Source organism: Sminthopsis crassicaudata, chromosome 1, assembly GCF_048593235.1.
Source record: "Sminthopsis crassicaudata isolate SCR6 chromosome 1, ASM4859323v1, whole genome shotgun sequence".
NCBI classification, from domain to species: Eukaryota; Metazoa; Chordata; class Mammalia; order Dasyuromorphia; family Dasyuridae; genus Sminthopsis; species Sminthopsis crassicaudata.
This window is the reverse complement of record NC_133617.1, coordinates 607,422,752-607,450,507: the sequence shown is the minus strand read 5'-3', so window position 1 is coordinate 607,450,507 and position 27,756 is coordinate 607,422,752.

Here is a 27,756-nt window from a genome sequence, read left to right as displayed (position 1 = left end):
AAAACAGTATATGCTCCAATCCTAAAGAAGAATAATGTCAAGGAAAGTTCAAATTACCAAACAATTGCACTCATTTCACCTGCCAGCAAGGATATGTTTAAAATTCTGCAAAAAAAGACTTCAGCAATATGTGGAGAGTTACCAGAAAAGCAGCCTGGTTTTCAAAGATGCAGAGGAACTAGAAATGAAATTGCCAACATTTGTTAGGGTATCCATTTTGGTCCTGAGCTAATGAAAACCAGATCTAAAGCTTTTCCTGATCCTGCTATTCCTTGGGCTCCTGTTCCTATCAAATAAAGTTGTCCTTGTAATGGAAGAAAGTATAGGAGAGAGAGACAGAGAGAGACCAGAGACAGAGACTGAGACAGGGACAGAGACAGAGACAGAGACAGAGATGCAGAGACAGATAGAGAAACAAAGAGAGAGAGGAGAAAGAAGAAAGACAGAGACAGACAGACAGAACAAGAAAGAACAGAGAAAGAGAGAGAGACAGGGACAGAGACCAGAAAAGGTCTAATGGTCCTGTAAAAGCTAGTTAACAAATCCTCATATCATCTGACATATGTTATCACTCCAAAAAATCTTTTCTAGAGAATATAATAGTACTTTTCTCTCTGAAAGATGGTTTTGTTTTCAAAGAGAACAAAATGTTAAAAAGTTATTCATGGTAATTGTTGTTTCTAAGCTGGAGGCTTTTTAGTTAATGAAATTAACCAGCTGATTTATTCTTGGACTGAAGTTGTAATGAAAAAAAATTAAAAAAATAAATGTGTCTTAACAGCAGGCTTAACTGGGGAACAACAGCTGCTCCAGGCTCCCAAGAGCAAGAAGCAATTCAAAACCTTATTCTTGCCAAGTGACTTTTATCACTTACTGGCGCCTGGTTCCTGATTCAGTAAAATGAGACCTGAGAGAGAACATGGGATAATAGGAAAAGTTAGTTATATCTATGCAGGTCTAGGGCCTTTCTAGGCCAAATGATTTTATATTTTGTAGGAAGCTGATTGGGAAAACATTATTGCAGAATAGAGATGGTTTGTCCTTCAAATTTGTATAGAAAATGGCTTTCATTAAAATATAATGAATACTCCTCTCTACTCCTCTATCTTGCACCCAATTTGAAGGTTAGGAAATGGTTTGCTTTGTCTTAGGAGTAGAAAATCAGAGGTCTGTACATATTCAGTAATGTTCTCTGTCCTAATTTGACATAAAAATCAGTGTTAGAATGTTAATTTCACTAGAAATAATTCTAATGTTTCCTCATGCAATATAAATAAGCAAAATGCAAGGAGACTATGTAGGCCCCGTCTCCTTTTATCTGGCTTGTCACTTTTGCAATAATCTGCTAATTGCTTATCCCTTCTTCAAGTTCTTCCTCTTCAACCCATCCCCCACAAAGCTGCCAAATTTATATTTCTAAAACACATTTCAGATCCATTACCCCACATTTCTCTCAGAAATCTTACTGTTTCTCTGGGATCTTTAGGATAAAATACAAACTCTCAGCATAGCATTTGAAGCCCTCTATGAATAATGTCCTCGTCTTTCTAGTCTTATTTTACATTCTTCTATATTTATATATTATCTTTATATATTATTAGTCTGCCAACTATTCACTGTATGGGATAATTTCATCTCTTGCCTCCATGTCTTTGCAGAATTAATCCTCCATGTCTGGAATATACTCTTTCCCTATTTTTACCTTACAGAATTCCTGCCTTTTCCTTAGTCTTCCTCCTGCTCCTCCATTAGCCCTCTATCTCAAATAATGATCACTTTCTGCTTCTTCAAATAATTTTGTATGCTTGAAATACATGTGTGTATATATATGTGTATATATATACATACATACACATAAATACACACATATGTATATATATAGCTTTCTATATAATTTGTGTGTACACATCTGTATACATACTTGTGTATATGAAAATGATGAAGTCCAACAAGTCACAAAGGTGGCAAGTTATCCAGCATGTATGCACAGATTCAAAACATCTCCATGTCAAGGGAAAAGCTTTATTTTGCTGCCATAAGGTAGACAAAGTTCCTAATGAACTCACAATAATTAACACGGGGGAAGGTGCAACTTTTTATGGGAAAGGACCCAAAGCAAGGTATCCTCATGATGCTAATTGTGTATATCAATACATCAGCTGGTAGTCATGGCTGTCCTGTTTATACAAGATAGCCTTGAAAGTTGTCTACAATTTAACCTCCAAACTGTTTAAGATAATATGAGTGTCAGTACAAGACAGTTCTGTCTGTACAAGATAACTCCATAGGGTCAGTTTGATGGGGCCTACTTAGCAACTGGGTAGCTACCAAGGACATGAGTTTTTGCTGGAGTCCATTCATCCCATCAATATAATCCCTCCCCCAGTAGAATGTAAGCTCCACCAGGGCAGGAACTGTTTTATTTTTATCTTTATAACCTTTAATACCTAGCAGACATTTGGACATAGTAGATGATGAATAAATGTTTGTTTAAATTAGACTGAACAAAAAAAGATTGGATTATAAAATCAGTAGAGAGTTTCAGTTCCTTAATATTCAACATATTTATTGATATGCATTAGCTAAGTCTTGACTAAAGTAGCATGTCTCATTAGTTTATAACTTTTTCTTTTTTATTAAAGCTTTTTATTTTCAAAGCATATGCATGGGTAATTTTTCAACATTGACCCTTGTAAAATCTCGTGTTCTAAATTTTTGCCTCCTTCCTCCTCCCCCCTCCCCTAGATGGCAGGTAGTCCAATACATGTTAAATATGTTAAAATATAAAGTTTACAACTTTTTTTTAAAATCAAATCTCAAAAGTCATGTGTGGCAATGAATTAAAGAATTCTTAGCTGCCTCTTACCCCAGGCCTTTCCTGAGATTGTCAAAGCCATACTGTCTTGCACTACAAACCTTATTTCAAATACATGAACACCCTACAGATAAACATAACCCCTCTTCCAGGGATATGCCCCTCTAGCTTGATCCCCAAATGCAATAAAGGCTTGAAATTCTTAATGAAGGCCTTCAGCCTTAGATCTCTCATTCTGACAGCTGGCAACTGCCAAGTCATCCAATGGTGCCATTTGGCCAGATGCATTGATAATTGGATTAATGCTTTTTTGAGAAGATAACAACGATTTGGCTTTTAGCACAAATAGATTTCTGAAACAAAATCAAGATGATCATAGAATTTAAGTTTGAGAGAATTACTAGTGCAGACTGAGAAAAATGAACATTCTGGCAAATGACATTTGGATCCATAGGTTTTATGATCAAAAATAGGCAAACCAAAAAACAAACTCTAAAACACAAATAATTTAGACATGCTGAAATTTGGAATAGAAAGCTTTATCTATCATGGTGGATGTTTTGGTTTATTTAATCTACATTTGATTGTATTTTTAGTCAGTACTATGTCTTTTTTTTTTTTTCTTACTTTTTCTCCCACCCTCACATCACAGTGTAAGGCTAGCAGCTTTTCTACCTGATGGAAAAGACTCTCTTGGTGTTTTGACATCATTGGGTTTTTCCACAGAATACAGTATCATTAGAAGTTTGCTTCTTCCTCTCCAGATCTGCCCTCTCTCTCCACTCTTACCCATTGCCCCCACATCTTCTCCTCTTAAGATCCTTAACTTCCTTCAAGAACGGATCAAATGCCCCCATTTTATGGCCTGTCATTTATGTCCAACTAGTGCCCTCTCCCTCTCTGAAATTATTTTCTATTGATGTTTGTGACTGTACACAATGACAGCAATACTCTAAGGATGATCAGTTGGGAAAAACTTAGCTGCTCTGATCAAGACAATCACAATTCCAAAGGACCCATGATGAAAAATACTATCCACCTTCAGAAAAAGAACTCATGAACTCTGACTACAGATTGATATATGTTTTAATTTTTTTCTTGGTTTATGTGTGGGTTTTTTTTGCAATATGGTTAATATGAAATTTTGTTTTGTCACTTCACATATATAATCAATATCATATGGCTTGCCTTTTTAGTAAATGAGAGAGGAACAAGAGGGAAAGAAAGAATCTGGAATCCAAAATTAAAAAAAAAATACTGAATGCTTAAACAAAACTTAAATGAAATTGAGAAATAATGAGACAAATAAAAAGTGTATTTTTAAAAAGATTATGAGATTTGCCCAAGAATTACACAATAAATAACTGCCATGATCAGGACTGGAATTCGGAAATGGGAAATCTTCTCATCTGCATCACCAATGAAATGTTTCATTAATACTTTTCTTTTAAATTAATTTTGTTGTACTAAAAGGAAAATTTTTGTCATATAAAGAACCAAAGAGGTTTCTTAATCAAGGTTCCTTAGGATAGAGTAGTAACCTTCTAGCATAGAACATCCCAGGACATCCCAGTTCCCTTTTCTCTTAGTCATTTTTCTTTGATTAGTCCACATGATACTGATCTCTTTCTCTCCAAGATTTACTTCACTTATTGGTCTTGTAATCATTTCCACACAGGATAATATTTGAATAATCTCTAAAATCTCTTCTGGCTTTAATATTTCACTCCAAGGCTTAGCATAATGCTTGGCACAGAGTAGGAGCTTAATAAATATTTATTGACTAATTTACATTTAACAGTTCTAAGATGAAACCCAAGAATATATACAGAAAAATTAAATCTGACCTCTTCATGCCTACCTTCCATTTTATAAATCAGGAAACTGAAGTCCAGAATAATTGTTCTATACAAGATAATAATTAATATTAAAACTTAAAGGTTATTCCAATTGGTCCCAAATATTTCAGATTCTACTTATTGACTAATGTAAATAAGCAGAATGAATCAGGAAAAAATATGTTTTATATCAAATAACAGAATAGAATTGAAGATTCTTGACTCAAAGATGTTTCTATATAGCCTTTGCGTGCCATTGCTTGCAAACTGGCTCTCACTTGGGATCCAATCAATTTGTTCAAAATGTGCTTAATAGACAACCACAGCAAAAATGTTTAAAGATTCTAAAAATTAGACAAATATAAATTAAAGGAACTCTGAAGTTTTAAATCATAAGCAACACATTGGCAAAGATAATTAAATTCAATTCTGGAAAAAGTATAACAAAAGCTCAATGGTTATAATAAACTATTTCTGTATCAAATAACTGAATTTAAAAAAAAAAACTTTTCTGAGGACTATGTATTTATAAAACTATATCACGACCTCTAGTGGTGAACTGCCTTAATTAAGTACAACAGGAAATAGTGACTGAGGGATTGAACTGTGTACAATCACTCTGTATATAGAAAAATACGCATCTGAGAACAAAAAGTACAATATAGGCATGCAACTAAAGCATATGTGCCCCAAACATGTAGATATCACATAAAGAGATCAAGAATTCTCCCTTTTGGAGCTTTCTTTAAAATAATAAGAAGTTATCTAACTAAAACCAACAGTAAGCATTATTTGTAATGGCAAGAAGCTGGATGCATTCCCAGTAAGATCAGGAGGGAAACAATGATGCTCATTATCACTACTATTATTCAACATTGTACTAGATATGCTGGCTTTAACAATAAGAAAAGAAAAATAAATTAAAATAATTAGAATAGGTAATGAGGAAATAAAACATCACTCTTTGCAGATGATATAATGATATACTTAGAGAATCCAAGAAAATCATCCAAAAACCTATTCAAAACAATTCACATCTTCAGCAAAGTTGTAAGATATAAAATAAACCCACACAAATCATCAGCATTTTTATATATTACTGACAAAGCCCATCAGCAAGAGACAGAAAGAGAAAATCAATTTGAAATTGCTGTAAACAAAATAAAATATTTGTGGGTCCACTTGCCAAGACAAACCCAAGAACTATATGAACACAATTACAAAAAACTTCTCACACAAATAAAGTCAAATCTAAACAACTGGAAAAATGTCAATTGTTTATGGTTAGGCCAAGCTAATATAATAAAAATCACAATTCTGCCTAAATTGGTCTACTTGTTTATGCCATACTAATTAAACTGCCAAAAACTTATTTTATAGAACTAGAAAAAAAATAACAAAATTCATCTTGAAGAACAAAGGTCAAGATATTAAGGTAACTAATAAAAAAAAATTACAAAGGATGTTGGCTTAGCAATACCAAACCTAAAAGTATATTATAAAGCAGGAGTTATAAAGTTTTTTATTTACAAAACATAAGCATGGGTAATTTTTCAACACTGTCCCTTGCACAACTTTCTGTTCCAAATTTTCCTCTCCTTCCCCTCCCCCTCCACTAGATGGTAGGTATTCCAATACATGTTAAAAATATATGTTAAATCTGATATATGTATACATATCTCTACAGTTAGCTTGCTGTGCAAGAAAAATTGGATCTAAAAAGAGAAAAAAAAAAAAAAAAAAAAACAACCTGAGAAGGAAGTTCAAAAAGCAAGCAAACAACAACAGAAAGAGTGAAAATGCTATGTTGTGATCCACACATTGTTCCCACAGTCCTCTCTCTGGGTGTAGATGGCTCTTTTCATTACTGAAGAATTAGAACTCATCTGAATCAATTCATTGCTGAAGAGAGCCATGTCCATCAGAATTGATCATTGTATAGTCTCATTGTTGCTGTGTACAATGATTTCCAATGATTTCACTCAGAATCAGTTCATGTCAGTCTCTTCAGGACTCTCTGAAATCATCCTGCTGATCATTTCTTACAGAACAATAATATTTCATAATATTCATATACCACAATTTATTCAGCTATTCTCCATGATGGGCACTCAGTTTCCAGTTTCTTGACACTACACAAAGAGCTGCCACAAGCATTTTTGCACATGTGAGTCCCTTTCCCTTCTTTAGTATTTCCTTGGGATATAAGCCCAGTAGTAACACTGCTGGGTCAAAGAGTATGCACAGTTTGATAACTTTTGAGCATAGTTCCAAATTGTAAAGCAGCAGTTATCAAAACTATTTGGTACTGATTAAGAAATAGAGTGGTGGATCAGTGGAATTGATTAGATATACATGAAACAATAATCAAAACCTATGGCAATCTACTATTTGATAAACCCCCCAAACTCCGGTTTTTGGAATAAGAACTCACTAATTGACAAAAATTGCTGGTAAAATTGGAAAATGATAAGTCAGAAACATGGCATAGACCTACATCTCACACCCCATACCAAAATGGGTACATGATTTGGATGTAAAGGTGATAACTATAAACAAATTAGGAGAGCAAGGGATATTTGGAGAAGAGAGGAATATACAAACAAAGAAGAACTAGAGAACATTATGAAAGACAAAATGGGCAACTTTGACTGCATTAAATTAAAAAGGTTTTGCACAAATAAAACCAACAAGATTAAAAGGGAAATACAAAACTGGGAAAAAATCTTTATAGCCAGTGTTTCTGATAAAGGTCTCATTTCTAAAATACATAAAAAACTGTGTCAACTTTATAAGAATACGAGTCATTCCCCAGTTGATAAATGATTGAAGGATATGAACAGTCAATTTTCAGATGAAGAAATTAAATCTATTTATAATCAGATAAAAATGCTTTAAATCACTATTGATTAGAAAAAATATAAATTAAAACAACTCTGAGGTACCACCTTATACTTCTCAGATTGGCTAAGATGATAGGAAAAGATAATGATAAATGTTGGAGGGGATGTGGGAAAACCAGGACACTGATGCATTGTTGGTGAAATTGTGAAATGATTCACCCATTCAGGAGAGCAATCTGGAACTATACCCAAAGGACTATCAAATTGTGTTTACCCTTTGATTCAGCAGTACCATTACTGGGTCTGTATGCCAAGGAAATCATAAAGAAGGGAAAGAGACATATGTGTGCAAAAATGTTTGTAGCAGCTCTTTTTCTGGTGGTAAAGAATTGGAAAATGAGGAGATGCCCATTAATTGGGAAATGGCTGTATAAGCTGTGGTATATGAAGATAATGGAATATTATTGTTCTATAAAAAATGTTGAACAAGGTGATTTTAGAAAGGCCTGGACCTTATTTCTAAAATATATGAAGAATTGACTCAAATGTAAAAGAATACAAGCCATTCTCCAATTGATAAGTGGTCAAAGGATATGAACAGACAATTTTCAGATGAAAAAAATTGAAACCATTTCTAGTCATATGAAAAAATGCTCTAAAACACTATTGATCAGAGAAATTCAAATTAAGACAATTACAAGGTACCCCTGCACACCTCTCAGATTGGCTATGATGATGAGAAAAGAAAATGATGAACATTGGAGGGGATGTGGGAAAACTGGGACACTAATACATTGTTGGTGGAGCTGTGAACTGATCTAACCATTCAGGAGAGCAATATGAAATTATGCCCAAAAGGCTAGCAAATTGTGCAAACCCTTTGATCCAGCCATGTCTCTATTGGGATTATATCCCAAAGAAATCTTAAAGAACAGAAAGGGACCCACATGTGCAAAAATGTTTGCAGCAGCCCTTTTTGTAGTGGCTAGAAACAGGAAACTGAGTGGATGCTCATCAGTTGAAGAATGGCTGAATAAGTTATGGTAAATGAATGCTATGGAATATTATTGTTCTGTAAGAAACGCTTAGCAGAATGATTTCAGAGAAACCTGGAGTGACCTAGAGGAACTGATGCTGAGTGAAATTAGTAGAACCAGGAGAACATTGAACACAGCAACAAAAAAGGTTATAAGATGATCAATTCTGATGGACATGGCTTTTTTTCCACTGCAAAGTGATTCAGGCCAGTTCTAATGGTTTTGTGATGGAGAGTGTCATCTGCACCCAGAGAGGATATGGGAATTGAATGTGGATCACAGCATAGTATTTTCACTTTTTGTTGTTGTTGTTTTCTTGCATTTTGTTTTCTTTCTCATTTTTTCCTTTTTGATATAATTTTTCTTGTGCAGCATTATAATTGTGAAAATATGTATAAAGAATTGCACATGTTTAACATATATTGGATTTTTGCCATCTAGGGGAGGAGTGTGAGGAAGGGAAGGAAGAAAAAAAATTTGACTCAAGATTTTGCAAGGGTGAGTGTTAAAAACTATGCATATGTTTTGAAAATAAAAGGCTTTAATTAAAAATAAAATTTCTTAATGAAATAAAAAAAATTATCTAGATAAAAAGAGAAAGGCCTGGAAAGATTTACATGAAGTAAACAAGCAGAACCAGGAATACAGTATACACAATAACAGCAAGAATGTGTGATGAACAACTTTCAAAGACTTAGTTCTCAGTAGTTTAGTGATCCAAAGCAATCTCAATAGATTTTGAACAGAAAATTCCATTTGCATCCAGAAAAAGAACTATGGAGATTGAATGTAAGTCAACACATGCTATGTTCACTTCTTTTTTCTGTTTTGTTTTTTCCTCTTCCATAGTTTTTTCCTTTTTCTCTGATTTTTCTCTCCCAATATGATTCATAAAGCAATGTATATTAAAAATAAATATTTTTAAAAGAATTCTTCCTTTTACATAATTACTAATTATGAGGACTTGTATTAAAATTCTTCATCTGAAGTTTATTTTCTGTATGACAAATCACTTAATCTCCTAAATATAATTTTTTTCACCTGTTAAATAAGAACATTGGATTAAATAACTTTCAGAGTCCCTTCCAGCTTATGACTTATGACTCTACTATTAAATGCAACCCCAACAAATTAATTGAAACCAAGATTTATGAAAGTAAACATAAGAAATTTTGATTCATTTGTGAGCTTTTTTATTAGTCTGCTTTTTAAATTCCCATCCATCCTTTAAGACCCAATTCAAGAGGAAGCTGCTACATGAGAAAGAGGAGAGAAAATCAATCCTAAAATCAAGAGGACCTGAGTTCAAATCTGATCTCAATCACTTACCTCAAAAAGGATCCAATATTAATGTCATCATCATGAAGGCTTCTCTGAGTCTTACGGCTTCATTCCCATATATCTTCTCCCTACATTATATGATATTTTCTTTCTTTGAACTAATATCACATTTTATACTTATTAGATTTTCATGATCTGCCTTGTATTAGTTCATTTGGGTTTCCATATTATATCTATCTTCCTTATACTCCATTAAGGCAAGATTTTTGTCTTATTCATCTTTGCATATCTCTTACAAGAGAGACTGAAAGGCTCAGTAGATCTTCATTGAATTAAACCGAAACCAACTGGGTTAATTGTGCTTTTGAAATGTTTATTAGTTTTTAAAGCTAATGAAAAAGGGCAATGTCATCTCCCTGCTCTAGGAGTTCCAGTGGCTCCTCCAGGAACAACTATAAAATCTTCTGTTTATAAGAGCAAAAAGCTCTTCCTAATCTGGTCCCTTCCTACCTTTCCAGCCTTCTTATACCATACTTCTATGATACAACTATGGTGGCTTATATGAAGTTTCTCAAATCTCAACACTATGTACTGTTTTTACTTTTGCTTTTTGTTTGTATGTGAATAAAAATTGGATTAGCTTTATTCTGAATATTTTAATTTCAGAATAAAATAAACAGCTCACAATACACAATATCCCCTTCCCCAGTCAGGGAGTTAAGTGATTTGCCCAGGATCACATTGCTTCCTGATTCGGGACCCAGAGCATCACTTAACTGTCTATATATCTTTATCTCCTTCAGGTTATCAGGAAAAGCAGCAGTGAGTCCTTATACTGCCATCTTGTTCTTATTGATAGCTTAATCATATGGTAAATTCAATTTGATTGATTCTAGGAATCTTCAAGGGAGAAACCAAAAGGATAGTCTAAAACATATAAATAAACCTTTCACAGCTTTATCATACTTGACTCAGATTTCTGCTGAAGAGTTGAAGAAAATGGGATGATCTGAGTTTATCACCAGATGCTTCTTAGCTATCATAAAATGCATTGTGAAATATTGTCTCATTGCCTGTGCCTTCATGATGTGTTCCTTGTTGGCTTCCAGCAATGAAACAGGACAAAGACATCTGCTAATTGGAAATTGTCACTTTTCTCCACTTTCCTATACAGAGTTTTCTTCATTGACTTGAACAAGTTCTCAACTTTTGCCTTATTCTCTTACATTTTTTTTCTTATCTTTATCCTCTGGAAGTTTTAACCCTTCCTTGGCAACCAAGCAAGGATCTTCCCTTTAAATTCCTTTAAATTTTGCACATGGTACCTATCAATAAGGTCTGTCATGAATTGCTTCAAACCTATGTTTCTGTATTCATTCCACAAGGTAGAGCTGGCTACTCGTTCTTCACTCTCACCATTGGTAGAGTAGATATATTTCTAGATTTCCTTTATTCTGGACACATATTCAGATGAAGTTATTTCGACTCTTTTCTGAAATGCGAAGAGTGCTAGACACTTTTAAAAACAATATTTTTATGAGTGATCTTCAGGATTTTACTCTGCTATAACACTGCTCTTAAAATATTGAATGGTAGGTCCTTAGAGTCCATCATAACACAGATAGAGATAAGATGGTCAGAAATAGGCACATCACAATTGCCTATGATCATCAATCAATCAATATTTATTAAACACCTACTATGTTAGGCACTGTAATGAGCCAGAATTCTGTACTTGAAGCAAAGATTCTTACAAAATGCTAACTCTGGAATTGATAAGACATCGGTTATCTAGTTTAGCATGGTGATTAAGAGTTCTCTAGTTCAATACATGTACTTAGTACGTAATACAGTTCTACAAGATTCACACCTATGATGATGCAATTATAATAGAGTGTATAAGCTGGGACAAACTCAGCCAGAGGCATTCATTCCATCTCCCACCTTTGTGGTGGCTGGAGGCTGGAACACAAGCCCTAGGACTCAGACATTCATTACGTCTCCCACCACTGTGGGGGACTGGAGCAGAATCAGGGAAGACAGAGGACTGGAGGCTGGAGCACAAGCTCTCGGACTCAGGGAGACTCCAAGATCACGTCATACGTCATCATGGTCCTCCTGCCTCCCCCAGAGAAACCAAGACACATCCCAGAGAACCTCAGAAATGGCCCCAGGCAAGGAAATTAGACTGTGAAGGAGGCAATAAAGAATTTGGATTTTATCCCTGGCTATTCTAGTGGTGATTACTTTGCTGAAAGAAAGGCTGGTCCAAAGACTTCCAGAATACCAATCAGAACACTACAAGGCACTGTGCTAAGCACTGAGGATGCAAATAGTAACAAAAGCCAATATTTGCCCTCAAGGAACTTAAAATCAAATGAGGGAGATAATGAGCATATAGTACAATTTGATATTCTTTTTGTTTTCAAAGATGATGAAGGGAGTCCAAAGAGAGATGAAAAAAGCAAAGCTCTGAATTCTAGTTTCCACTGAGAAGTGTGTACTAATAAATCATTGATGAGGCTTTTTGTTAGGATTACAAGGTGCTAACTCAGATTGTCTAAACAATTCTCTAGCTCAAAATTAAGGTCCAGGCCAGCTCCTCTGAAGGGCTCAGAATAAGTCCTTGTCAGGATAAGCAAAAGTCTTTGCCCCATGGTGGGCACCAATTTGTAATGTTCTGTCATTTCTCAATTATAATCTTTCTGTGGGAGAAGGTTTTTTTTTTTTTTTTTTTTTTTGGTATAATCTTTTCTTCTGTGAGCAGGTTTCCTGGGAGACCTCTGGAACCTTCCCCTCCAAAAGTGTGGGATTGCTAGACTTGTGAATCCATGGGACGTCTTCTCTTTGACTCAATCCAGAATGCCGTCCCAACTCAATGTCCCAGTCTAGACTGTTCTTCAGACTCAATGTTGCCTTCTTTTATCTTCAAAGAGAATGGGCTTATGAGAACTCCTACAGCCAATGAACTTGCTCCTTTTAAAGGTGTAAACTCCTTTAAATGTGTAAACTCCTTTCAGAAGTCTAAAGGTGTAAACTCCTTTTAAAGGTTTGAAATAAAGGTGTGAATTCTGAGCTAGAGAGTTGTTTAGACAATCTGAGTTAGCACTTTGTAATCCTAACAGCTTTTATAAAAGTCATCATACTCCTCTTGCCTGATATCATCAGTACTTAATAAATGCATATTGATATATTATCTTTTTTTTTTTTGATATATAATCTTTGTCAGGTTTTTTGCTGTTTTGGGGAGAGGAAAGATAAAAGAGTGAGGGAGATAAAACTTGGAACACAAAATCTTACAAAAATGAATGTTGAAAACAATTTTTCCTTGGGACACTAATACATTGCTGGTGGAGTTGTGAAAGAATCCAGCCATTCTGGAGAGCAATCTGGAATTATGCCCAAAAAGTTATCAAACTGTGCATACCCTTTGACCCAGCAGTGCTACTACTGGGATTATATCCCAAAGAAATACTAAAGAGCGGAAAGAGACATATATGTGCCAAAATGTTTGTGGCAGCTCTTTTTGTTGTAGCTAGAAACTGGAAGATGAATGGATGTCCATCAGTTGGAGAATGGTTGGGTAAATTATGGTATATGAAGGTTATGGAATATTATTGCTCTGTAAGAAATGACCAGCAGGAGGAATACAGAGAGGCCTGGAGAGACTTAAATCAACTGATGCTGAGTGAAATGAGCAGAACCAGAAGATCACTGTACACTTCAACAACAATACTGTATGAGGATGTATTCTGATGGAAGTGGAAATCTTCAACATAAAGAAGATCCAACCCACTTCCAGTTGATCAATGATGGACAGAGGTAGCTACACCCAGAGAAGAAACACTGGGAAGTGAATGTAAATTGTTAGCACTAATATCTGTCTGCCCAGGTTGCATGTACCTTCGGATTCTAATGTTTATTGTTCAACAAGAAAATGATATTCACACACATGTATTGTACCTAGACTATATTGTAACACATGTAAAATGTATAGTATTGCCTGTCGTCGGGGAGAGGGAATAGAGGGAGGGGGGGTAATTTGGAAAAATGAATACAAGGGATAATATTATAAAATATATATATATATAATAAAAAAAATTTAAATAAAAAAAAATTAAAAAAAATTTAAAAAAAAAACAAAAACAATTTTTCCATATATTTGGAGAAATAAAATACTATTGAGAAAATAAAAAAATAGATAAAATCAATGCATGTTGGTAGTCTGAAAGTGACACACACACAAATCATGATTTTTAGGGAGCCTTGACAAAGCCACCTGCAAGTAAATGCTACTTCCAACTGCTCCCTTTAAATTGCCTAGCACTTTAGGCATTGTAAAGTGCTCCTAACCTTGGATTTAATTCAAACAAATCTTTCTCAAACATCTACTGTTTACCATAGGACTATGATAGCACTGGGGGAAATGCACATTTAACATAGCACTTAGCCAGAAGAAAAATAAATATTTCACTTTATAACTAATGAAAGTTGGGGTCCCTTTGAGATTCCTTTCTAATTGCCCAACCCATGGCTGACCTTGATTCACAAATCCTGGTCAAAGCACCCTTTGAATATCCGGGCCCAGCCCCACTATCAGCTCAGCTTCCCCAGCTCTCACCTGATCTGAGCTAACTGAAAAGCTCGCCAGAACTTAGGGGTACCGCCCATCATCTTTTGGGTATAAAAGAGGTGAGCCGGAACGCCCTCATTGCAGGAGCCCTCCCAGCCAACACATGGTATCCTTCCAGCCATGTAAGGGTTCCTGTCCGCCATCCCTCTCAGGTCCCAGACTAGCAGTCTCCTTGATCTCTTCTGGGGGAGATATCTGTGTTTGAGCCCTTCTTGCATTCCACCATAGTAGTCAGCCTGTAGCCACGAGGAGACAGTCAATGGATTGGGGCAAACTTGGAGATGTGTCTCTACCCAACTGCGTGAGCCTTCACCTTTGCCACCCCATAAGCACTGGGTAAGATAACATCTCTCCCTTCCCCCATCCTCTCTCTTTTCCAACCTCTCCCATGTGGCTTAACCTGCCATTTAAATGCTCCCATCCTGTCCCCTTCTTGGGATACAGTGAGGAGATTTGGGGACTCTTCAAGATCTCTAGAAACACCCCTCTCAAAGCTTCTACCTGGCTCTTAAAGGAGTCAAGGCTTCCAGCACTCTCAGAGAACTAGCTTGTCCTATACCTTTTAAAATGGGACTCGGTTTCCTGATTTAGTCATCCTGCATTAGAACATGCTCTCTAGGCTGAATATAGAATTTTAAAACCGCCCATTTTCTTTCTAAGCCTCAGGGCATACTTACCTGCTCTCTAAAGCCTAGACAGAGAATTTAAACTGTTCAAGCCTTTCTCTGTCTCAGGAGCTCCTAGCACACTCTCCTATTTCTCTGGATTGGCATCCTATGCCCCATATGCCAATAATTAAGGGCTTCTTTTCTGAAGTGCAGCTTTGGCCACACTGTCATTTCAGAAAGGAGACCTTTGTAATTTTGGCTGGGGAACAAAATTCTGAATCCAGGCAAATTATTTGTTAAGAGAGTGAGAATAGTTTCTTTAATCTTTCCCTCATCCTGACTGCAGCGGGAAGAGAATTCAGAGACTGAAACTATTTAAAAAGCACTCCTTAACTACTTTTAATTTGGTGCCTTGCTAAAATCTTGATCTGTTCTGATGTGCGACAGTTCTTTTTTTTTACTGCCTCAGTTTCCTTAAACTGTCTCTCTTGCCTCAATTTCTCTGGCTTCAGTCCAGGAAGTCCAGGGATATAGAATAGGAATAGACTCTACCTCAAGCTGCCTTTTAGAGAATGGCTAAATTAACACCTGAATTCTATGTAGAGTTCCAATCTCTCTCTACTCGCCCAACCCCCAACTTGCTTCAGGAATCGCTTATCTCCAATTAGGGTCTGACCTTTCTAAATGCCCCAAACACCCCCACACCCTACTCACTAAAAGATGGGTGGGGGTAGACTCTGCATTAAGTACCTGTAGCCTGAGGTAAATGCTAGCTGCCTTCCCCTCCCTAAGCTTCTTCTAACAGAGTTGTATAGTCTCATTGTTGCTGTGTACAATGATTTCCATTGATTTCACTCAGCATCAGTTCATGTCAGTCTCTCCAAGCCTCTCTGAAATCATCCTGCTGATCATTTCTTACAGAACAATAATGTTCCATCAGCTCAGCTTCCCCCAGCCCTCACCTGATCTGAGCTGACTGAAAAGCCCGCCGAGAACTTAGGGGTACTGTCCATCATCTTCTAGGTATAAAAAGAGCCAAGCCAAAGCCCTCTTGACAGGAGCCTTCCCAGCCAACACATGGTATCCTTCCAGCCATGTAAGGGTTCCTGCCTGCCCAGTGGCCACCTCTGGCCCTGGCATCTTTCTACCTGAGCTTTACTTCCAAATTTCTACAATTAACCTTTTATTTATCAATCTAGGTTTTCGGGCCTGTAAATTCATTTTACAGGGTACACTGTGCCTCATGGGATTATCTATGTGCCGAGAAATGGGGTTCCCCCTTTCCTTTCCCTCATTACCTTGACAACAAAGGTTCATGTAGTCAAAGCTAGTTTTTCCAGTAGCAATGTATGACTGTCAGAATTGGACTATGTGGAAAGCTGAATTGACCTCAGAATTGACACTTTCAAATTGTGGTGCTAGAGAAGACTTTTGAGAATCCCTTGGACAGCATGGAGGTCAAAACAGTCAATATTAAAGAAATTAATTCATACTTTTCACTGAACAGTCAAATATTGAAGCTGAAGCTTACGTACTTTGGCCACTTATTGGGAAGATGGGAGCCATTAGAAAAGCTCCTGATGATGGGAAAGATTGAAGGCAAAAGGAGAAAGGGACAGCAGAAGATAAGATGAATAAGATAGTGTCATGGAAATAAAGAGCATGAACTTGGATAGATTTTGAGATATAGTGGAGGACAGAAAGGTCTGGCATGCTATGGTCCATGATCTCAGGAAGAGTCAGACATGACTGAATAATAACAATACAATATTAATTAAGGAGGTGGACACTAGTAAACTGGAAGTGAAGAGTGGAGAATCAGGAAGTTTAATGTAGTAAATGGTATTAAGGAGAGTAGAATAGGGATTCTAAGAAGCAGAGGTGAGGGAGGAAGGCATTCCAGTTATGGGGGACAGTCTGTGAAAAGACATGGACTCTAAAGAGAATTTTGTGAATGAGGAAGAGTAAAAAGGCCAATTGGCTGGACCATAGGCTGTATATAATAAGAAATAATAATAAATAAGACTGGAAAAGTCGGAGGTACCTGTATTACATAGGACCTTTAATGTCCTTAATTCAGGTTGTTGGTGATGATAATTAGTACCTCTATTAGGGTAGAAGCTGTGGGAATAGAGAAGAAGAATGATTTAATGAGCACTTGCTAATGAGCACAAACATGTTCAGTGCCCATTTACAAATACAAAGTAAAGACAATTCATACTTCGAAGGAATTTATGATCTAATTGGGAGAGACAACATACATAGGGTAATGATGAACAGGGAGGTAAGTGGGGCCATAAGTGAATAGGCTGACAATTCTTCCAGGAAATGATGTCAGGGTTAATATGAATTGGGAGGGAGAAAAGAAAATGGATATGTTCTGCTGAACCAAAAGGTTGGGAAGATAAAAAAGAACCCTGGAAAGAGTTTAAGGTGGAGTAATTATTGAGGTAGAAAAAATAAAGAAGTGGTGTCTCAAAAGCCAAGGAAAGGGAGAGTGTCCAGAAAAAGAGACTGGTGAAAAGGGCAAAGTACTTCAGAAAGGTCAAGGACAATGAAAACTAGAAAAGACAGATTTGATAAAAAGAAAGTCACTGGACACCAGAGTTTCAGGAAAGTGGAGAAAGTCAAAGCCAAAACGTCTGAGTTTGTAGAAAATGTGAGTGGAATAGAATTAAAATTTTCTGTTCTGTTGGGCATATGACAATGTACTCTTTTGTTTTGTATTTCTTTTCTATTTACCTTTTTTATTCTGTTTTTTAATAAAATAAATTTAATACTATTACTTATTAAAAAAAACTACTATTAATAATTTTTTTTTTCTGAAGAACCAAGATAAGTAACACTCCTCTAACAATTATGTAGAAGGTCCTTGTTTAATACACTAGTCTAATCCAGTGAAGTGTCTAAAAATTGAATATTTATTTATTTTAATTAAAGCTGTTTATTTTCAAAACGTATGTGTAGATAATTTTCAACATTCACCTTTGCAAAATCTTGTGCTCCAAATTTTTTTCCTTCCCTCCAACCCCTCCCTTAGATGGCAAATAATCCAATATGTTAAACATATGCAATTCTTCTATACATATTTCTACAATTATCATGGTGCATAAGAAAAATCAGATCAAAAAGGAAAAAGTGAGAAAGAAAACAAAATGCAAGAAAACTATAACAAAAAAGGTGAAAAAAAATTATGTTGTGTATGATTTCAGAAAGGCCTGGAAAGACTTACATGAACTGATGTTGAGTGAAATGAGTGGACCAAGAGATCATTATATACTTCAACAATAATACTATATGATGATCAATTCTGATGGATGTGGCCCTCTCCAACAATGAGATGAACCAAATCAGTTCCAATAGAGCAGTAATGAATTGAACCAGCTACACCCAGCGAAAGAACTTTGGGAGATGACTATGAAACACTACATAGAATTCCCAATCCCTCTATTTTTGTCCACTTGCATTTTTTATTTCCTCCACAGGCTAATTATAAACTATTTCAAGTCTGATTCTTTTTTGTACAGCAAAATAACTGTTTGGACATGTATACATATATTGTATTTAATTTATACTTTAACATATTTAGCATGTATTGATCAACCTGCCATTTAGGGGGGCGGGGGGAAGGAGGGGAAAAATTGGAACAAAAGGTTTGGCAATTGTCAATGCTATAAAATTACCCATGCGTATATCTGGTAAATAAAAACTATAATTAAAAAAAAAATCATGTTGTGACCCACACTCAGTCCCCACACTTTTGTGTGTCTTGGACAGCAAGGAGATCAACTTAGTCAATATTTAAGTTAATTCAAACTATTCATTGGAAGGTCAAATATTGAATGTGAAATTTAAATATTTTGGCCACACAATGTGAAGAGAGAGTTCATTGGAAAAGACACTGATGTTGGGATAAAGACAAAAGAAAAGGGATCGTCAGAAGATGAGATGGGTAGATAATGTCATGGAAATAATGAACATCAACTTGGACAGACTGAGAGATAATGGAAGATAAAACGGCATGATATGAACTCTGTGGGCACAAAAATTCAGATATACCTGAACAAGTGAACAACAACAATCCAGAGTGGTACAAAATTGTGCATACCCTTTGACACAGCAATACCAAGACTAGGTTTGAATCCCCAAGAGATCAAAGGAAAACAAAAAGAACCTATATGTACAAAATATTTATAGCAGCTCTTTTTGTAGTAGCAAAAATTGGAAATTGAGGGGATGCCCACCATTGGGGAATGACTGAACAAGCTGTGGTATATGAATGTAATGGAAAATTATTGTGTTATAAGAAAATGAAGTGGATGGCTTAAGAAAAATCTAAGAAGATTTATATGAGCTAATACAAAATGAGTTAGAACTAGGAAAATATTTTATATAGTAACAGCAATATTGTAATGGTAATCAACTTTGAAAGCTAAGGATTTAGTTATAATGATCAATAGAATGATCCATGACAATTTGAAAAGTCTTATGATAAAAAAAAAAATACTACCTCCCTCCAAAAACAGAACTGATGAACTTTGAGTGTAGATTGAAGCATATTTTTTGACTTCATTTTCCTTCCTTTCCCCCCATAAACTGGCAAATGTAGAAATGCGTTTTTCATGACTTTATTTATATACTGAGTATCAAATTTCTTGCCTTCTCGGTAGACAGTCATGATCTTTTATGCTGTGTATCTTGAAGGGAAAGAAAGAATTTGGAACTGAAAAAAAAAAAAAAAGCCTAATCACTAAATAAACTAAACACAAGTAAAAAAACATGCCACTGTAATATAGTAGGTGAGATACTCCTTGGAAGTCAGTACTGAGTTCTAATCTCATATTTATCTATGTAACCCCTCAGAAAAAGCATTTAATCCCTATCAGACTCATTTTTCTCAGCTGTTAAAATGATGGGATTGGACTCAGTAGTTTTTGAGTTACTTCCAGCTCTAAATTTATTCTAATCTGAATAATTAACAAGCAAATAAATGTTTGTTGTATATTCCTTTCCAAGCCCTTCACTTTGGTTTCTTTTCCTTTTCTTCACTGATATTGTCAATGTGTACAAAATTCTAAACTTATTCACATTTTCCTTTTCGCTGTTTCAGCACTTTATTTTCATATTCCTCTTGGATGTTTAAAAGTGAAAGGGACCTCTGATGTCAAGTCAGATTTCCATTTGCAGTCAAGGAAACTTAAACCAGAAAGTTCAAGTGACTCACATCAAATCACACAAGGAAGATGACCACACAAGTCAGGCCTGACCCACAGAGTCACCTAGTTCTCCTATAGTCACTCAGGTAGTAAATGACCAAGGTATGATTTGAACACAAACTTCTGTGTTCTAAAAGCAGACCTCTTTCACTGTAGGACAGTGTCTCCCTACTTACCTACAATTTCTGCAACTGACCTTGCAGTTTATTGTTAAGTAAGGACCACCAGAGACCTCTAGCCAATGAGAAAACCCTGGAAAATCTTGCCAAATCATGCAGGTTCTTAAGCTTAATCCTATTGCAAAAGCCCTTAATACAAAAGCCAACATGGCTACATTCTGACCTAGGTATCTCTGAAAACTTCAGACAGTCTGGATAATTCAAAGATTAGTTTTAATGCTGATCTTCCTGGCGTCTAATGCTTCCAGGTTATTCCAGCTAGCAGCCTGAGAGGTCCTAACCGCACGGCTGTATTCCAAATGTCTGGTGTGAGCAGCTGTTTTCATGTAAGGCTAAATGCTGACAAGTGAGAATACAAACAGACACAGGAATAAAGATAAAATACTGTTTTCCTGCTTACACAGAGCACAGGATTTTCTTTAAAGCTAATCCAAAAGAACCCTTTTTAACCAAAGAAACTTTTGAAACTCGTATCTTCCTTTCCTTTTGATATTCTGCTGCAACATTAAGGCTGGGTCTCCTGGGACCCTTGTGGAGTATGTTAATGTCTGATTGTCTTACAAGTCATGATCTTTTATGCTGTGTAACTTGGCTTTGTGTCTGAATGTTCACGGCCAATGATATCAGTTCTTTCTTTCTGGTCAGCAAATTGACCAATTATATGATATTGGGTTTACTATTCAATTCCCTGGCTCATCTCGTGTATTTTCATTTTTCACTTTAATTCAACAATCATCTCCTAAACAGAAAACTAAGTAGGAATTTTAAGATCTGCAATAAGCACCACAAACTTTAGTCTGAGGCAGTCTTCAGAAAAGGAATCCTCATCTGGGGGTGGGAGTGAACACTGTCCGGTGCAGGTGAGAGGGATAGGGGACACCTCAGACTACTGATGGCGAGACTTCTCTCCTTATGCCCTCACTCTCGGAGGAAGGGGACCATTTAGTAGCATGCTAACTCATTTCTCCCAATAATTAAATATTAAAGTCAATAGTTTCTATACATGTTTACATCTATCACCCCTGACTTTTGGAGGAAGGATGTGATCTCTTGATTAGTAATCCAAAATCACGTAGTCCTTCTCTCTCTATGTCTTTTTGTTTGTCTTTCTGCCTCTGCCTGCATCTCTCTTTCTGTCTGTGTATCTCTGCATGTGTCTCTTTGTGTCTCTCTTTGTCCTTTCTCTGTCTCTGCCTCTCTCTGTCTCTCTCTGTCATTCAGTATCTTTATCTCTGTCTCTACCTCTGTCTCGGTCTCTTCATCTCTTTGTCTCTGTTTCTGTCTCTCTTTCTCTGTCTCTCCTACATATTAAAGGAATTAGAGTATTGACTTGGACTAAGAAAGACCTGAATTTGAATCCTGCCCCAGGCACTCTGTAACCCTGAACAGTCTATTTAACCTTCTCAGATTCCATTTCCTCATCTGTAAAATGGGGATAATAATAGTACCCCACTTCACAGAATTACTGTGAAAGTCAAATGAGAAAACATATGCACAATATTTTGCAAATCTTAAATAATTATATAAACGTTAGCTATTTATTATAATTGCTGCTGTTTTTATTATAAATATTCCAGCTGTAGGTTAGCCAGGGGTTCTCAAACTACGCCCCTCGGGCCAGATGCAGCCCACTGAGGAAGTTTATGTGGCCCACCAGATTATGGCAAATGGGCTGAGGGGTGGAGACAGAGTGTGAGTTTTTGTTTTTACTATAGTCCCGTCCTACCACAGTCTGAGGGACAGTGAACTGGCCCCTATTTAAAAAGTTTGAGGACCACTGAGTTAGACCATATTTCACATCTTATCTAGTCAACTACTAAGACCATCCTGCTATTCATTTTGCTTTGCTTCCCTCCCCTCCTTTTCATCAAATCTCTGTCCCTTAGACTGTCCATCCCCAGATTTCTTTCTCTGGCTATCATTCCCCTAAGTAAAATATAAGTTTCTCAAAGGAAAAGAGTGTTTCACTTTTTTATTGTATCCTTATATTATAACAGAGTTCCTGGTATGTAGTAAATGCTTAATAAGTTTTTTCCATTCACTTAATCAGAGAGATTACATTCTTTTGAATTAGAACACGGGTTGTAGAGATAAGCAAAAGGAAGATAACATGAGAAGGGAAAGAGCACCAGCAATTCTTTGGAGTTGAGGCTTTAAAAAGCCCCATTTTAAAATGTCTGGTTCCTTTTGTTTGTTTTTTGTTTTGTTTTGTTTTGTTTTGTTTTTTAATACTCTAGGAGTTATTTGAAATAATAATGTACTTGAATTGCTTAAAATTCAACTGTCTAACCTACACTTTTGTGTTTGCTAGATTGACTTTGTACATTGTGGTATCCTCTTACAAAATTCAGTTTACACTATTCGCTGACCTGATTTTCAGAGGTAAAAGTGAGGGGGGAATGAATTCTGGGAGTTTAGGAAAACTAAGAAGGCTGGAGATAAAAAGTTGCTCTGTCTGTGAACAGTAGGCCACATAGGTTGGAATAGGCAGTGTGGGACAGGAAGTCAGGTGAAGAAATGAAGTTTACCTTTGTTCCTTGTCCCTTAAAAGTTTGTTAACTTTTTTTTTTCATGTTTAACTTTTTATTTATGTCTAAAACTAGCAATCTTGATAAAAACTGTTAAGCAACAGAACTACTAATCTACCAGTTGGAATTCATTGAGAAGTGGCAATTCTGAAGCATCCCTGGAAGAAAGAGAAACACTTTTAAAACTGCTCTGTAGTGCCAGGGCATCTCTGACTGGAATATGATTGATTCAGTTTTGCATCTTTCTAAAACCGAAAGTCAGGGAGTCATAAACATTTAGTAAGGATATCATGTGCCAGATACTGTGCTAAGCTCTGGGGATACAAAGAAAAGTAAAAGACAGTCACTGATCTACAACAGGATTTCTTAAATTTTTTCTACTTGTGACCCCTTTTCACAGGAGAAATTTTAATGTGACCCCAGATATAGAGGTGTATAAAAGATGCATACAAATCTTACATTAGTTTATAATAAATCATAAAGAAATTATTTAAAAACAATTCTTTAGAATACGTATAATTTTACCATTTATCAAAGACAAAAGTTAATTTGCATACTGAGATTGCTGTGCTTATTTGTTTTTACATAAAGAATTAAAACTTGGCTAAATATTTGATATCTTTTACTGTTGTCAAATTTTTTGTGATTACCCACATTCAGTTATGTAACCCTGTATGGGGTCCGGGCCAGCAATTTAAGAAGCTTTGATCTTTAGAAGTTTATAATCTCTGGATCATGGATCTCTAATGGATCCAAAGAAGGTCTATAACACTCAAAAAATTTTTTTGAGGAAGTTCTGCTCTAGAATTTAGACAATAAATGTACAGTATAGGATGTACAGTAGTACAGTAGCTGAGCTTGCACTAAGCTGAGCAGGACCTCCTCCATGTTCCTGAGCTTGGTTTGGAAGGAATGCTGCTCACAGAACATAGAGCAGAGAGAGATAAAGATAGACAGAGAGAGAGAGAGAGAGAGAGAGAGAGAGAGAGAGAGAGAGAGAGAGAGAGAGAGAGAGAGAGAGAGAGAAGAGAGAGAGAGAGAGAGAGAGAGAGAGAGAGAGTCTATCTCCAAAAGGAGTAGCCTTGTTCGCAAATAGTCGAGGGAATAAGCAGCAGAGACTGATAACCCTGCATGACTGTGCACCAGCTCTATATAACATGGTCACACTTCTGCTAGATACATACTAAGTTTTATGATTCATTAGAAAAGGTACTGGGCTGGGTCTGACTTCACCTCTAAGCTAAGTAACAAAAAAAAGGGCTCCATTCAAATCCACTTTAAATAGAGCAACTGCCATCTTTTGCTTGGAAGTGGGTGGAGGGTTATGGCAATAAGAATTCTTTTTTTCTATTCTCCCTTCCTCTCACCTATATTCATATCTAGCAGTTATGTTTTACAATGGCTGGAAATATCAAAATTATTTTCATAATAATACTAAGACATTTTAACTTTTAATACAGTAAATATTGATAGATACAACTCAAACAAACCAAAGCTCTTTGGGCAGTAGGACCTCAATAATGTTTAAGAGTATAAAGGTGTCCTGAGATCAAAATTTTTGAGAAGCATGGGATGCCATTTCTTCTAAATTCCTACATGACTTTTCTCCCTATTGTTAAATAAATGACAATAGGTTTTTTGTTTGTTTTCTAGGACAAGTTAACAGATTTCCCTTCCTTATAGCAGGTAAATTAGGCAGGTAAGCCTAGTCAAATACCATGTATATATTTACTCCATTTACTATATATTTTAAGTTAAGGAAAATTAGAACAAAGATTGACAGAGGAAAATTTAATATGGCAATCTTAGAAAAGGGATTCATTATAACTGTCCATTAATAGGAAGTTGGAAAATAGCTGAAATATTGAAGTTGGAAAATGTTGCTGCTATTGCTGCTGCTGTAAAGTCAGTAGTACAAGAATTATTATCCCCATTTTACAGATGTAATGGATACGCCAGACCCCATCAGTTTGCTCAGCTAATGTAACTTTCTATTTGAAACTGGGAAATCTGCCTCAGAGAGAGAATTTTGACAATTGCCTTGGAAAGCTTGTGGAATACAATAACTGGTTCTTGGCTGCTCTTCCAAAATGATAGTGAGCATCTTTTGGATTCATTAGGGAAACACTCCAAAGATTTCAGTGTTCTTCTTTTAGGTCTCATTTTTGGCGGATGTAGTTGCCTGGCATCTGGTAGGAGACAGTGTGGTCAGGAGAAAGGCTGTGGAGCCTTTGGATCTGGGCTTGAGAATGGCCTTGGCCCTTGAGAATGGTCTCTGCTTTTGTTCTTTTCTCTTGTTCGCAAAGGGAGTGGAGTCGTTTACCCTGCCAGTCTCAAAAGGTCAGGAAAGCAAACCACAGGAATCTAGGAGTCAGAGTCCAGACTTGAGTTTTTCAGCCAGCCCAGATTTGATGCTTTGAGCAACGTTGGAACTTTCAGGAAGTGAACTTCTGGACTCTGACCAATGGACCTGAAATGAGGGGTACTTTGGAAGTCATAGTACATCTAGATTTTAATCTGATGGGACCAATGCAATATAAGAATTGAGTTAAAGTCTAAGCCTTCTTCCTCCAAAGACCAAGATGGTATAGGGAAGTTTATGACCCAGGTGCTATGCTGGGGCATGGGGTAAATTTGTACATTTGTTCTTGCTATACTTTCAAATTTTTTTTTTTCTGTGTGTGTGTGAGAGAGAGACAGAGAAAAACATTGACACAGAGACTTTGTGTCTAAAGCTGGCAATCTTGAAAAAAGTTGTTAACCACTAGAACTACTAATCGATGGGTTATATTTTCCAAGTAAATATTCTTTATAAAAGCTCATGGATGTGAAGTGGTTTAGGGAGCAAGGCTAATCCCTAGTGAAGAACAATTTGGGGAAAGACAGAGATGCTGGGTAGCTCAGGTTGATTGCATTGGAAGTGAAATACCCCACATACTCCTCAGAGTACCCTAGAAAAGAGGGAAAAGAGCCTTTCTGGCCTGGGATAATATGGAAACTAAGACTCATAAAACTAAAATAATTTGCCAAGGTTACACAGACAAGAATCCATGCATCCTAATTCCATGACTTATATTTTTTAATCTGTAGTGACTACTCAAATGAGTAGGGAGAAAATATTCTATTGTAGGGTTGGATTTGTTTTTGGTTTGTTTTAACTCTTAGATCTACATGTTAGGAAGTGACTCTCCTTGGGAGGCAAATGCTTGAAGATTCAGCAGGGGACACATCTTGAAAAATTGAAGAAGGAAAAGTCTCTCATCTGATATCAGAGGGTATAGTGAGAAGGAAGAAGGGATGTCTCCAGAGTCCATATAGGACCCTGTCTGGCATATCCATTACATCTGTAAAATGGGGATAATAATAATTCTTGTACTACCAACTTTACAGCAACAGCAGCAGCAGCATCATTTTCCAGCTTCAATATTTCAGCTATTTTCCAACTTCTTATGAATGGACAGTTACCATGAATCCCTTTTCTAAGTTTGTCATTGAATCTAGGGTGAGTGAAACATAAAATCATTGCACATGTATAAACTTCTTTAAATGTTTTTTAATATCCTAATCTTCCAGTGTATATCAGTAAATCTCTGTCTCTGTCTGTCTTTCTCTTTCTTTGTTCCTGTTTCTATCTCTATCTCTCCCTCCCTCCCTCTATCTTTTTCTCTCTCTTCCTTTCTCCTTTTCTCTCCTTCTCTCCATCTCCCTTTCTCTCCCCTTCTCGCTCTCTTTCTCCCCTTCCCTTCTCTCCCCTAATTTTTCTTTCTCTCTCTGTCTCTCTGTGTGTCTGTCTTTTTGTCTGTCTGTCTCTATTTCTGTCTTTCTGACTCTATCTTTCTGTCTGTTTTTGGCCCTATCTCCATCTCTGTCTCTTTTTTTTTTTCCTGTTTCTCTCTCTCTCTGTCTCTTTCTCTCAAAATAACTACCTGTAAGGGTATGCTTCAAAGCCCCTCTGATGAAACTTTCATCTGACTTTATCTAAATATTAAAAAGCCAGGAATGAAGTTAGGCTGGTAGAAGAGACAAAGAAAGGCCTTGTCCCCTAGACTTAATGTGCCTTGTGACTTTTTTCCCTACTTAGTCATCCACAAAAAGAGAATGGAAGAGACCTAGATTCTGAAAACTAGGTAACTCTGAATCCTTCAGTTGTTTATTATTAGACAAATAACCATTATCTGGTTTATTAGCGTTTAGACACATAATCATGGGAGATATATAGATTGCACATCATGAACTCAGGGGAAGAATAGAATAGAGAGAATGAACCAGAAAGCCTCTGAACCAGAAAGAAGAGCCCAAAAGAAAAATTAGTCCTTGGGATATTAGCAAGCTAGGAGGACCTTGCTTTTTGTTCTAAAGAGCTTGGGACCTGGAGCCAAAAATCTTGAGCTGGGAAGAGGAAAGGTTTCAGGAGCCAAGATTTTTGGGGAATAAGACCAGAGAATTTGGGTGGAGGCTTTAAAAAAAATGCTTATGCCAAGGTTTCTGCTTAAAAAAAAAAAAGAACTGGGGGTGGGGGGAGCAGGAAGGGAAAGCATGGCAACACCCATTCTCCCCTGAGGAAAATGTAGCCAAGGGTTTCAGCAGAGCCAGAACCTGGAAGTGCAGACCAGAGGGGAACATCTGGTGAAGACTTTTGTCTGCTTGAGCAGGGTCCAATGGAGAAAACAAGTCCAGCAGAATAGCTTCTGGAGGAGATGAGAGCAAAGCAGTGAATGGCAGACATGATGTGTCCTGAAGCATTCAGCGTAGACTGAGCCAACAGAGAATCACATCAG